Here is a 13089-nt window from a genome sequence, read left to right on the forward strand (position 1 = left end):
TCCTGTAAAAGGAAAATTTTGACAGCTAGGGGGTGATTTAGATTCTTGCTGCTCAATGTGTGACTCATTGGCCTGTAGCACCAGCACCACAGGAACTTGCTAGACACGCAACGTCCCTACCCCACGCTAGACCTGCCGAATCTCACGAAATCTGCATTTTCCTGAGATCCCAGGCGCTTCATGTGCTCAGCAAATTTTGAGAAGCGCTGGTGTGGATATCACATGCAGGTAGCTTGCCAGGAACAAGAGCCCTTGAACTTAACCTCTTGGTTTTAATTCTTTTCATGAACTTGTTACTCTTGGAGTTTAAAAAGGAATTTTAGTGATAAGAAACACTGAAAAGTCAAAGGAGGCCTCTTTGCTTTCTTCCTGAGCTTAGAATGGTGTTGATTGCTGTGCTTCAGTGTTTTAAACCAGTCCTTTTATGGCCAGATCTCACAGAAATTCTTGTTTTTCATTCTGCTAACCAAATGTTAACTACTTTTTTGGGAGGGAGGGTGGGGTGTTGTTGCACAAAATGGTCTCTTACTGTCAGAGTCTGGTAACTTCTTTTTTTTCCTGGAGTTTCCAAGTCTGAGGGCAGATGTCCTCCCCTCTGTCTGACCTCTGTCCTCTCTCCTACTTCCTCTATTACTGTCTCCTCCACTCTTCTCTCCCCCGCCCCTCCTGTGAATAGCCTTAGACGTTTCTGTTTCTTTGTTTTTCTTTTCTGTAGGAAATCAGATGCCGCACTCCTCTGTCCTGTTATTTTTACTCGGAAGAGCCAACAGCTGTCTGTCTATTGCACAACTCAGTCTTGGTGGTGGAACTGTATATAAACACATAGAAATGATTTCGTGGTCCTGACCCAGGTCATGCAAATCATCTCAAGCCTATTTATGTGTAAAATATTTTTCGAAGGATTTAGAGTCCTTGAGAGTATAAACAGGAACCCTCGTGCTCTTGTACACAAAGTTTGTGAGAAAATATGAAACTTTTCGTGAACTTTTTGAAGTTCCCTTGTGGTTTCTCTCATTCTGTGGGTTGACTTTTCACTGTTAACAGCATTCTTTGATGCGCAAAACTTTTAAATTTTGGTAAAGTTTAACTTATTGATTTTTTTCTGATTGTCTGTGCTTTTGATGTCATACCCCCCGAAATCATTGTTAAATCCAGTGTCGTAAAGCTTTTGACCTATATTTTCTTTAAAGAGTTTTATAGTTTTAAGCTTTTCAACTTTATTTAGACTTTTGATTCACTTTGAGTTAAATACTGTGCATGGCGTGAGGTAGGGGTCGAACATGATTCTTTTGCATATGGATATCTAGTTTTCCCAGCACCATTTGTTGAAAAGACTGTTCTTTCCCCATTGAATGGCCTTGGTACTGAGAAAGAAAGTAGCTCAGAACAACCTAAGAAATGCAAGGTTCACTAAATTTCTCAGGCCCAGAGAGATATGGGCATAGGGCTTCAGTCACGTCCCCATTCACCCCTGTCTGGTATTATTGCTAAACAGCACATTCTAGTAGCAGTTTCCAGATTAGGTGATGCTACCATGAATATAGATTACCCAGACATTGTCAGTAGTCATACAATGTGACTGTCATTTTTTTTTTTTTTTTGGTTGCAGTGCTCCTGGAATTTATGATGCAGCGAACAATGTATAGCCAATCATCAGCTTATGTTATTTTAGTGAACCAGTAGTAAATTCTTGACAAGCAACTTTGGAACTGCCCGTTTAAAATTCTCCATTTTAAAGAATTGGTAAGGGGCTGCAAAAACAACAACTCCCCCCAAACAAACAAACAAAAAACAAAACGAAAACAAAAACAAAAATAAATAAAAACCAAGCTAAAAAAAGATTCTCCTTTTTTCTTAAAAACTCTGTTTGCAACTGCTGCCAGGAAGAGCATGTCTTCAAGGCAACTTGAATTTGTGTTTTCCTGGGCTACAGTCCTAAAATTTGGCTCAGATAAAACTCTGCTTTATTTTTTGCCTCAGTTTCTTCTTTTAGGCTAATAGTACCTTTGTCAAAAATCATTTGATCATATATGTAAAGTTTATTTCTAGGCTTTCTATTCTATATCCTTGGTCTATATGTCTGTCTTTATGCCAGTACCACACTGTTTTGGTTACTGTAGCATTTTAGTAAGGTTTGAAACAGGAAGTGTATATCCTCCAATTTTTTTTTCAAGATTGTTTAGGCTATTTGACATCCCTTGATATTTCTTGTGAATTTTGGGACAGGTTTTTCTATTTCTTCAAAAAATGTCACTGTGATTTTCACAGGGATTGTACTGAATCTAAGTATCACTTTGGGTAGTCAATATCTTAACAATATAAAGCCTTCCAATCTATGAACATGGGATGTCTTTGCACTTATATTTTTAAAAAATTTCTTTCAAGAATGTTTTGTAGTTTTTAGTGTACAAGTCTTTCTCCTTGGTTAAATTATTCTTTAGTAGTTTTTTCTTTTTATTTCTGTGCAAATGCAATTGTTTTCTCTAGTTTATTTTTGGATTGTTAGTGTATAGAAATGCAGCTGTTTTTGAATGGTGATGTTGTATCCTGAAACTGCTTATTAGTTCTAACAGATTTTTTTTGTGGGCATGGAATCTTTAGAATTTTCTACACATAAAATTATGTCATCTGAGAACAGAAATCATTTTGCTTCTTCCTTTCCAGTTCGGATGGCTTTTATTTATTTTCTTGCCTAATTACTCTGGCTAGAACTTCCAGTACTATGTTGAATAGAAGTAGCAAAAGTATACACCCTTGTCTTGTTTCTGATATTAGAGAAAAAACTTTCCATCTTTCACCACTGAGTGTGATGTTAGCTGTGAGTTTTTAATATAAACATGCCTTATTTAATTATATGTTTTGCGATTTCAATTGTGAGCTCAAGTTTATTGGAACTTTATCTATGGAGTATATTTGGAAACGAGGTTGAGAAATGTACTTTTTCAGAGAAGCTTTTAGTTTGTTTCTGCCAGGTGTCTGGGATCACTATGAATTCAGGATTGTAAGACTGAGGTTTTTGGGTATCACAAATTTAGGCTGTAAATTTGACATGTTTCCCAAAAGATCTCAAGTGGAGTTAAGCCCCAGTTACCCACAGTGCACCCTTTATTGGTTTTTCTCCTTTGCCTCTCACTCTCCTAACTCCCTCACTTGTGATTTTCAAGATCACCTATAAAATAAACTGCCTGTACCAAGTCCTTGCCATAGGTCTGCTTTGGGTGAACCTAAACTAAGGTAAGCCCCAAATCAATATGTGTGTTATCTAGCCCATAATTTCTCAGAGGAGTATTTTTTTCCCTTCTATCCAGAACCAAGGAGGGGATAGATAAATGTTCTTGCCACATTCCTTTATGGGCAGAATTTTTTTGGTGTTTACCTTTCCCTTGGAAGTATAATAGTTTGAATATCCCACCTTCATATAGATGTCAAAATCTGTTTCCTACTTTGTGTGGGCCCTTGGTTTTTCTTCTGTCCTCCGCATGGCCTTGAAAACACAAATTCTAGATTAACAAAGATCGACAGTTGCTCTTAATTAATTTACAAAGATTTAAAATAAATATTTTCTTCATCCTTTTCTACTGTTGTGTAATTTTTTTTTTTTTGTCCTTTTTGAGACCGGCCGCACTGCGCTCAGCCAGTGAGCGCTGTGAGCGCACTAGTCATCCCCATATAGGATCCTCCCTATATAGGATCCGAACCCGCGGCAGGAGTGCTGCTGTGCTCCCAGCGCCACACTCTCCCGAGTGTGCCACGGGCTCGGCCCATCTACTGTTGTGTAGTGAAAGCATTTTTCAAGGCTTTTGGGCTACCACATTGCTAGAAAATAAATTTTTGGATTAAATTTATTTTGACTGATTTCTAATTTAATTACATTATTATATGTAGATGATTTGATTTAGTTCTTCAAAACCCCGTATTTTCAGATGTGAAAAATCAAGTCTCTCTTGAAAAGTGCTAAATCTCATGCTTTGCTATTCCTTCCTTCCTTTCTTTTCTTTCATTTTTTTTTTAACCCAACAGTTCACTTTATGAAGTCACAAAAACTGATTACGTATTTATTTCCTAAGGCCTTGGTAGCCATTTGAAATACATAATACAAATACATTTAACAACATGTTCTTATCTTATCCTTGACTACAATTGCCTCCTGGCAGGATGTGTGTTCCTGTTGGACCCTCCACAACTTCTCGAACCCATGGGCACCAAATTTGCATCTCCCCAATATTTTTTTTTTTTTTTTTTGTCTTTTGTCTTTTTCCGTGTCCGGCAATGGATTGCAACCCTCAGTGTTGCCCCCATACCGGACCGGGGACCGGCAACGGGATTGCAACCCTCGGTGTTGCTCCCGCGCCTCGCTCAGCCAGTGAGCGGGAACCGGTCTGTATGTGGGATCCGAACCCTCGGGCGGGAGCGCCGCCCCGCTTCCCAAGCGGCGCACTATCCAGTGCGCCACTGGGCCGGCCCTCCCCAATATTTTTGAGGCAGAACTTCTTTGTATATGTTTGTGGGCTATTGGTGTTTCTTCTTTGAAAAGCATGTTCAAAGTCTTTCTGCTCAGGTGATTTTGGTCTCTTTCTTATAGATTTGTAGACGTTCTCTATATATGTTGCAGATTCTCTCTCTTTGCTGGTGATATTAGCGGCAAATACCAATCCGTGGTTTATCTTTTCACTTTTTGATGATTGAAAAATTTAAATTTGAGCTTGTTTTCCCCACTCTTACCCCAGTGATCAGGTTGTCCTGCTCAACCTCCTCCCATGGCTTTCCACTGCTTTTGGAGTAAAATCCCAGCCAGGTTGGCTATGAGCCTGCAGGGTCTGGTCCCTCCCTGCTTGGGGTGCTCTCTCCTCCTGGCACACTCTGCCCCAGGCTCGCTGGCTTTTCTCAGTTTCTGGAGCACCGCTTTCTCATTTTCCTCCCTGGCCCATGTGAAACACACTCTTTCCTTTGCCTGGATCAGTAGCTGCCCTCTCCCCGCCAGACTTTCTTCCTCCTCCTCTCCCTCTGCCCTCCCAAGAGCTCAGGCTCTGACCACACAGCCTGTAACCAACTCTGGACGTCACCATCCGCTGCAGACCCTTGTGTGACTTCAGGGTTTTGTATATTATGGCCTGCAACCATTTTCTCTATCATTCTTGCTTGTTTGGTTGTTCTATGTGGTTTGTCTCCAGTGTCAGCTCCAGGACATGGAGGCTTTTTGTCCTGCTCATTGCTCTTTCCCCGGTACCCAGAGCTGTGTCTGTGACATCGTTGGTATCTGCCTTGTGCCCCCGGAATGGGCCTCTGTTCCAGTTGGGACCTCCGCGGTCATGCAGGGGTCTCAGTGGCCAGACTGATGACTCACAGCACACACCCAGCCACACACCTGAAATCTATAAACAAGGGAGACTCAGTGTTGCCGAAGGCGAGGAGCGGGCAGCCCAGGGCCACGAGATGCTGCCGTCTGAGACCTCCTCTGGAGAGGGCTGCTCTGCTTTTCTTTTCTTCATCAGACATCTTCTCTCAATTCTGACGGGGGCAGGACAGATAACTGCTGAGCCTGGTGCTTCTGGGACGTCATGCCCACTGCCTGGCCTTTTGGGCCCTCATCACGCGCCTGTTCCTGAAGCCAGCTGGGAACAGAGAGGAGCTACTCTGCGTCAGCTCCACGAGGCTGGGTAGCAGCACCTTATGATTCTGTTTTGCTCACTTGTTGATCTCTTCCGCAGCCCAGAGAATTTCCTTGAGGAGTTAGCAAGGTTCAGAGAGTTTGGTTGAAAAAAGGACACGTGCAGAGGACGGGGGTTGTGAAGGCGAGGACGGGGGTTGTGAAGGTGAGCATGGGCCGGTGTATGAGCAGCTTTCATGGGTGGGTGAGTCAGAGCAGGGTCTGCATGGCCACTGGGCGGGACGCTGGGATGCTCCACATCCCAACCTGCACCTGCTCTAACATGTTCTGTGTCAAGGCTGTGGTCTTAGGAGTCAGGTGCAGGGACAGTGGCTGAACTGAGGGTCCAGGGATCAGAGATCCAAGGAAATGGGGCCTTACCCCTCTTTGATAAAGGGAGGGCTACATACTTCTTGTTACAGTTCCTTCTAGACCTTTCATAACCAGGAGTGTGTGGAACTGGGCGCAGGTGGGTTGGAAGGATGAATCCAGAGCACTGAGCTGGGGGTAAAGGGCAGGGCACAGTGAGCAGGCTCTTGTATGAACCCAGGCAAGCGTCGATGGGGTTTGGACCACAGTATTGGTGATGGAGGTGGTAAGACATGATGGGATTCTCAGCATATCTGAAGAGCAGAACTCACAGGATTCCCTAACACAATGAATGTGGGTTGTACGAAAAGAAGAGGAGCGAAGAATGACATCCATGTTTTTGGCTCAAAGTAATGTCAGTTACCAAGACACAGAGGACTGTGGAAGGAACATTTATTTTTTTTTAAATGGGGGAAATCAGGAGTTCAATTTGGGGGCATGTTAAGTATGAAAGACTTACTAGAGATTAAGTCAAGAAGTTGAGAAGGCAGTTGGATATGTTAGTTTGGAGTTTAGGAGAGTTTGGTCTGTGAGTATAAATTTGGAAGTCAGCAGTGAATCATAATGGTAAACAAACCCTCCTGCCTTGTATATGCAAGAGTGGTCTTAGAGAAGGGTGGGAGGACAGCTTCTAAATATTGGTTGGTTGAGTCAACAAATGGCATGCGTTATTTTTCCAGCTGGAGGTGGAGTTTGAGGTGTCTGTGACAGGATCAATGGGACATATTTGGGTGACAGTTAACTAGGGCAGTGCTTCTCATTGTAGGTTGGAAGGACATTATTCTCATCAGGAAATGTAACAGAATCATCTAGGGCTTTCTCAAGTTATCCTGCCACTCTTGGTGGGGAAATTCTTTTTCTGAGAATCATTGAGTTCGTGCTAGTATAGGATCTCACAAGCAGAGCAATCTCATGGGATTCATTCTCTGTCTTTGCTAATTACAGCCCCAGATTTCCAACTGGGGATCTACCTTTTCTGTATTTTTAGGCTATATGTTTATGGTGGGGCTCTGTTCCCAGTTCCAAGGCTAAAGCATCTGAACCAAGCTTAGATCAAACCACAGATTCCCGCAGGCCATGGCAATTGTTTCAGGAGTGGACACATAGCTCAAGTTGGTCACATCAGAACAAATCTTAGGGCTTCTGGGTTATTTTAGCAGCAAAGGCTCTTGCTTTTTCTGCTGAACTTGAACCTGGAAAGATGTACAGTTGGAGCTGGAGCAGCCATAATTGCCCTCATGAGAAGCCGCCTGGAGCTGCCAAACGCCACCCCAGGTTTTGAGAATAAAGACAACCTGTGGAATTCAGAGCCAAGAGGTGGAAAAATACCCACTTCTGGTTATATTGCTTGAGCCCTGGATTTAGCAGTGCTTGAAGCCAGATGGACTTTTGATCATTTTGTATGTGATCATTAAGTACTCTTTTGCTTAAGCCACTTGCAGTTGAAAGAGTCCTAATTAATAGGCTGAGAGACTGGGTAAAATAACTGGCATGTAAGTTGGTTGCCCAGCAATCTCTAGGCCCCAGATTCTAAGGTGCTGCACTCAGAGCCTCCTGAATTGGATGCTGTTTCCGGGTGACTCTGGGTGAATGTGCCAGCCTGGACGATGAGGAAATGAACACTTTACAGTGGGGGACAGGTGAGCACGAGGGATTCAGATACTTCAACTCACATTAAGGGAGGGTCTCATTCTTTAAGACTGCATATAAACTCAAGTTTTTCAACTATGTATATCAAATGTATATTTTATGCATCTTAGAGAATTCAGTCTGTAGACAAAATCCAGGTGGAATTAGGTGGAACTAGTGCCTGTGGACTGTGAAGCCCTGAGAGTCTGCCAGAATCGCCAATGCTGAAGAAACGGAAGCAAATCAGAAATCTTTACGTCTCTATACCTGCACCCTGCAGCCGTAAAAAAAGAATGAAGAGGCTATTTATATACTTATCCTGTTAAAAAATAAAAACAAACACAGAACAGTGTGTGTATAGTATGCTATTTATTTAAAATGTGGCGTGGTGGTGGAGAACAGTACAGTCATTTCTGTTGTAACATGAGTTGCTGAAAAATACTGCATTCCTCAAAATCTCATGTTAAAAACAACAGACCTATAAGAAAGTCTAGGCTGGATCACATAGTTGAAAATTTAAGCAACTTTGTGAAAAGCACTATCAAAAAGCGAAAACCAAACCAAACCAAAACAAAACAACGATCTTAATACTAGTACAGTGAAAAATTAAGTTAAATTTCTTATAATTATAAAAACACCATAGTAAAACAAAACAAAACAAAACAAAACAAAACTCTTTACTTAAAAAAATGAGGTGAAGTTAGCTTGATGGAAAGTGCTGTCAGGAAGAGTGACGTCTACTGAGTTGCAGAGACAGTGCAAACATGCACAAAGGTAATGAGAACCATGGAAAAGCCCTTTCAAGGCAGGGAACTGATGCAAGCGGAAGACAACCCGCATCACGTATAGTCAGAACGCGCCACCTGCTGGTGGGAGCTGAATAATCAGCTTCGTGTTCAATTGGGGTTTCTTGGTGGGATAAAACATTATCGTGCTGGGGAAAAAAAATCACGTATGCACCAACATGACTTCCACGTTACACCGCCAACATTCCCCTAATTTGCCACTCCCCTATGAGCGAATAATTTGGGTTCCAAAACTTATGTGTAGCATAACAGATTGTATTTTTTTTTTGCAAGGAAAGATTATTTCTTTGCAATGTATGCAAATACACACACATATATAAATATATGTTTATCTGTTTACATGTGCATAGGATAGTTTTGAAAGAAAACACACAAACTAGCAACACTGACTGCCTCTAGGGAGGAGAATTGAGCATCTAGGACATGAGCGTGGGGGACTTTTCATTGTATACCCATTCTCATGTTTTGAATATGTTTTAAATTCCCTAATCAAAAAAGTAATTTAAATTAAATCATTAATTTTTTTAAAAAAAATTGAAAGAAGACTTTCTGTAGATCCTTCCTATTGTCTCTAACCAGCACTTGTCTGGCTTTATCACTAAACTCATCTGCTTTGGTCATTTTATTTCTTTAAAACGAGACAATAACATGACACCCTAAGATCCACTGAATGACCTGGTATGCAAAAGAAGCCAGAGTACAGTCAGGCCAAGGCAAAAGCGCCCTCCTCTAAAATAATGGAACAATGTATCTAGGCAGAGCTAAGGTTTCAATGGAAAACTGTGACACTGCAGAGCAAATTTCCCTTTTTTGGATGTTTCTGGGGTTTGGAGTCCCTGCTTGGCAGACTCAGAGTCTTTAGTCAGACTGCTCCAGCAGCGGAGAAGCCCACTGGGCACGTTCATGCAAGGGCAGAGGCAGCACGTGTTGGTTGTTTACTCCTTAGCCTGTAAGTGTTAATAGACAGCCAAGGATCACCAGGTACACAAGGACAGTAGGAAACTAAATGAGCTGGTAGAAAAATGGATCCTAAGAGAAGCAGAAGAGAAATTAAGAAAATCCAAACAGTGTATTCAGTGAGATTACAACTCCAGTATATCACACTATTGCATCTATAAATAATAAGAGCATACTGTATACAGGGACAATTAGAAGGCAAGAGTTACTTAGAGATTAAAATGTAATTGATGAGGTTAGCAAAATTCCAAGGAAAGGCTAGAAAATAAAAAAGCGGGCTGGCCAGCTCGCTCAGCCGGTTAGAGTGCAGCCTTGTAACACCAGGTCAAGGGTTCAGTTTCCTGAGATGGTCAGCCATAAAAACCAAACGAAACTCCACAAAGTCCACAAATAACAAAACAAAAACAAAAAGATAAAGAGACAGGCATTACGAGAGAAAAGGTACAGCCAAAGAGGACAATTCAGGAGGGAAACACTCACTAGGAGACGTCTCTGGAAGCGAGCGTGGAGAGCAGGGAGGAAAGTGTGGAAAGAAACCTGCACAGAAAAGTCTTCAATTTGCAGAATGAAAAACACCACCTAGTGTCAAGCACAATACGTAGGAAAAAAACATACTCACGCAAACCCATATTTATGAAATTTCAGAGCACCGACAATAAAAAGACTCCAAAACTTAGACGAGGTCATGAGTAAGAATCACATTAGCATCAGACTTGGCAAAGGGAGCAACGACTTCAGAATTTTGAGAGAGAATGCTGGGATTTAAAAACTCGTGAGGGGAAGGAGGTGTGTGTGAGGTCACTGTGCTGGCAGGTGGGCAGTTGGACCCAGTTCACGAGAGCCAATGGTGGCAGTTCATGAGCACTCGACGTCAGTCATCAGCGATAACCCAGGTCGACATGACTGCTGGCCTGGATCAATGAGTCTCTGCAGTTGACTCTGACGGAGATGGAACGGCCGTGCTGGGGGCCACCCATGGTCAGTTTATGGGCATGCTCTTCCCCGGTTCCATGACCTCGAAGAAAGGGAAATTCCGAGCTGAGCTAGAACAGAGCACATCCAGAACTTGAAAATGCTACAAGCTGGCTTTAAGAGAATGGATGTTGACCAAATAATTCCTGTGGACCAATTAGTGAAAGGAAAGTTTCAGGACAATTTTGAATTTGTTCAGTGGTTCGAGAAGTTTTTTGGGCAACAGGGAAGACAGAGCAGCCGAGCTGCCGCAGCAGGTCAACATATTGAAACTTACTGTGGAAGACTTGGTGAAAGAGAGAATTCTACCTGGGGAAGCTGAGGAACACTGAATTGATTTGCCAGGAGAATGAGGGGGAAAATGACCCTGGACTGCAGAGAATTGCAGACGTTCTGTATACCACGGACCGAGGCTTGGTGACACCTGAGGAAGGGGCCCACGGGACGAACAAGACTATGAACAGCCTGGACTAGCAGAGCAGCATGTGAATTCTCCAAATCATGGGCTTACTCTAAAATACTCCCTTTTATTATTCTTAGAGAACTCTCTGGCTTCTCTTCTGAAGCAAAAAGTCCCTCTTGTTAGAGTACACTTCGCAGAGGGCTCTCTCTTTCCTGATGTTTGAGTTAGGAGCTTTACCTCGCAGCAAAGCATTATTGACATGTCGCTGGTTCCCCTGGGGAACAGAAGCTGACCTTGGGCTCCCTGTGTGAATGCCGGTCACAGAGATTGCTGGAGAGGGTGTTATGTGATACACTGAGGTGGCGATCTCAGCAGAGAAATGTAAAGATTGCATTGACTTTTAAGCTAATGTGAAATCTTAGCAGAGAACGTTTTAATCATAGATGCCTTAAGAGTATTTAAAATATGCTTCTATGTTTCAAAATATAAAGTGAAACATGTCAGAAGATTTTTATACATTTGACATTGTGTCTCAGAAGGAAGGGCTGGACCATGGAACCTTCAGAAGCTGCTGTCACAGACCCTTCAGGGCTGCTTGAAAGCTCACAGGCCTCGGCTTTGGCCCAAAAGGAAAGTTTAAAAAGTCCCTCTGTAAAGTCATTTGGGTCACTGGCCAATTGCATCCCTGCTGAAAACAAGAGGCATTGCTGCCTGGGTGAGCAGTGTGTGTTTCAGCCCTGAGATGTTTGAGTTGAAGAGCTCAGTTTCATTGCCCATTTCTCTGACAATTTTTACAATTATCCCTGAAATTTCTATGTATTGTGTTTTTTGGGAAATGAGCTGTGTCCAGGTTTTTAATCCAACAGCTACTTTGGGGGACTTGCCCACATCTCTGGGATTTCAGAGGGGATCTCGTCCTACTTTACTGTCTTTTAAGTTTACGTTTAATGTGTTTCTCTTCTCTCCTCCTCTTTCCCACTGGGGACTCCTCTTTGGCTTCTTAAAATTTGCTGCTGAGAGTTGAAAGTACAGCAGGCAGGTAGGTGCTCATGCTACAGGTTCTTTCTGGACTTCTGGCAGAGGGAGTGATCAGTGATCAGTGAAGGCTGTCGTTACATTGTTACCCTGGGATCTGCAAGGCTGGGACACTTTCAGTATCTGCTGTCCTCTGCTCTCCACTGTTGTCAGAATACTTTGCCAGTGCACTGATCTCTTTGGAGATAAAATTCCTTAGTGTGTTACTAAATGTTCATTTTCTTTTGCAAAAAATACAGTACCATGTCTGAATTAATTATTAATATTTAAAATATCTCATTCCTTAACTCTTCTTCATTTGCTTTGCCCATTGCCTATTCAGTCCGTTTGTTTGGCAGAATTTTGCAAAATGTGTGTCACCAGCTACTGAGATTGTTCAGCCCCTGATGTATTTCCATTGATTTGTTACTTGTGGTAGCTTATCCTAAAATATGTGTAGAAAGCAAGTATTTTATGGTAAAATTGTTGTGTGGTGCATGCTCTGTGTGGAACTCAGAGGAAAACCCAGATTCAGTGATTAACAATGCCAAAAATGCAAGTAACTAGCCATTGTTCAAATGACAGTGTTGTATTTCTCCTCTGTGGCCTTTTAGACTTTTGTTGTCCTGAAATTCCATTTTATCAGGAACCCATTGTCCACCTGGTCTTTCTTGACAGAGTTTTCTTTCCCTACTTTAAACAGTGTCTAAATAAAATTGTGTATTTCAAGAAAAAACAAAACAAAAATTTATTCAACCCAGTTGTTGCATGAAGAGGCAGAAAAAAATTTAAACATTGCAAAGAAAACCCCAAATAACTTAGAAATTGGATATATTTCCTTAAATTACACCTAAATAAGCCCTAAAATCATATCCCTTTAGTATGCACCAAGATTATCAATACATGAGTGAATGGAAACTTCAATTTTGATGAATCTTTTCTGAATGACTTTAGGCAATATTGGTGGTGGTTGTTTAGCATCCCTGCCTGCTCCTTCAGCCCTCCATGTTGGCTCTCAGTCCTTGGGTTTTCAGTGACTCTAAGTTCCCCTCTCTACACCCCAAGGTCTCCAGGGTGAGCGTATGGTCCAGGCCTGGCCAACTGTATGTTCTAGCCCCATGGCCACAGTGATGGGGTCAGAGATGGGTTGTGATCTGAAGCTGTCCCATAAGACTCAGTATAGAGCTAAAGCTGGGTCTGGAGTTCACAGACCCCTCAAACCTGTTATCCAGACTGGGTCACAAACTCTTCACACACTGGTCTATGAGCCAGGTAACCAGAAAAAAGGTTCC

This window comes from Galeopterus variegatus, unplaced genomic scaffold (assembly GCF_000696425.1).
Source record: "Galeopterus variegatus unplaced genomic scaffold, G_variegatus-3.0.2 Scaffold216, whole genome shotgun sequence".
NCBI lineage: Eukaryota > Metazoa > Chordata > Mammalia > Dermoptera > Cynocephalidae > Galeopterus > Galeopterus variegatus.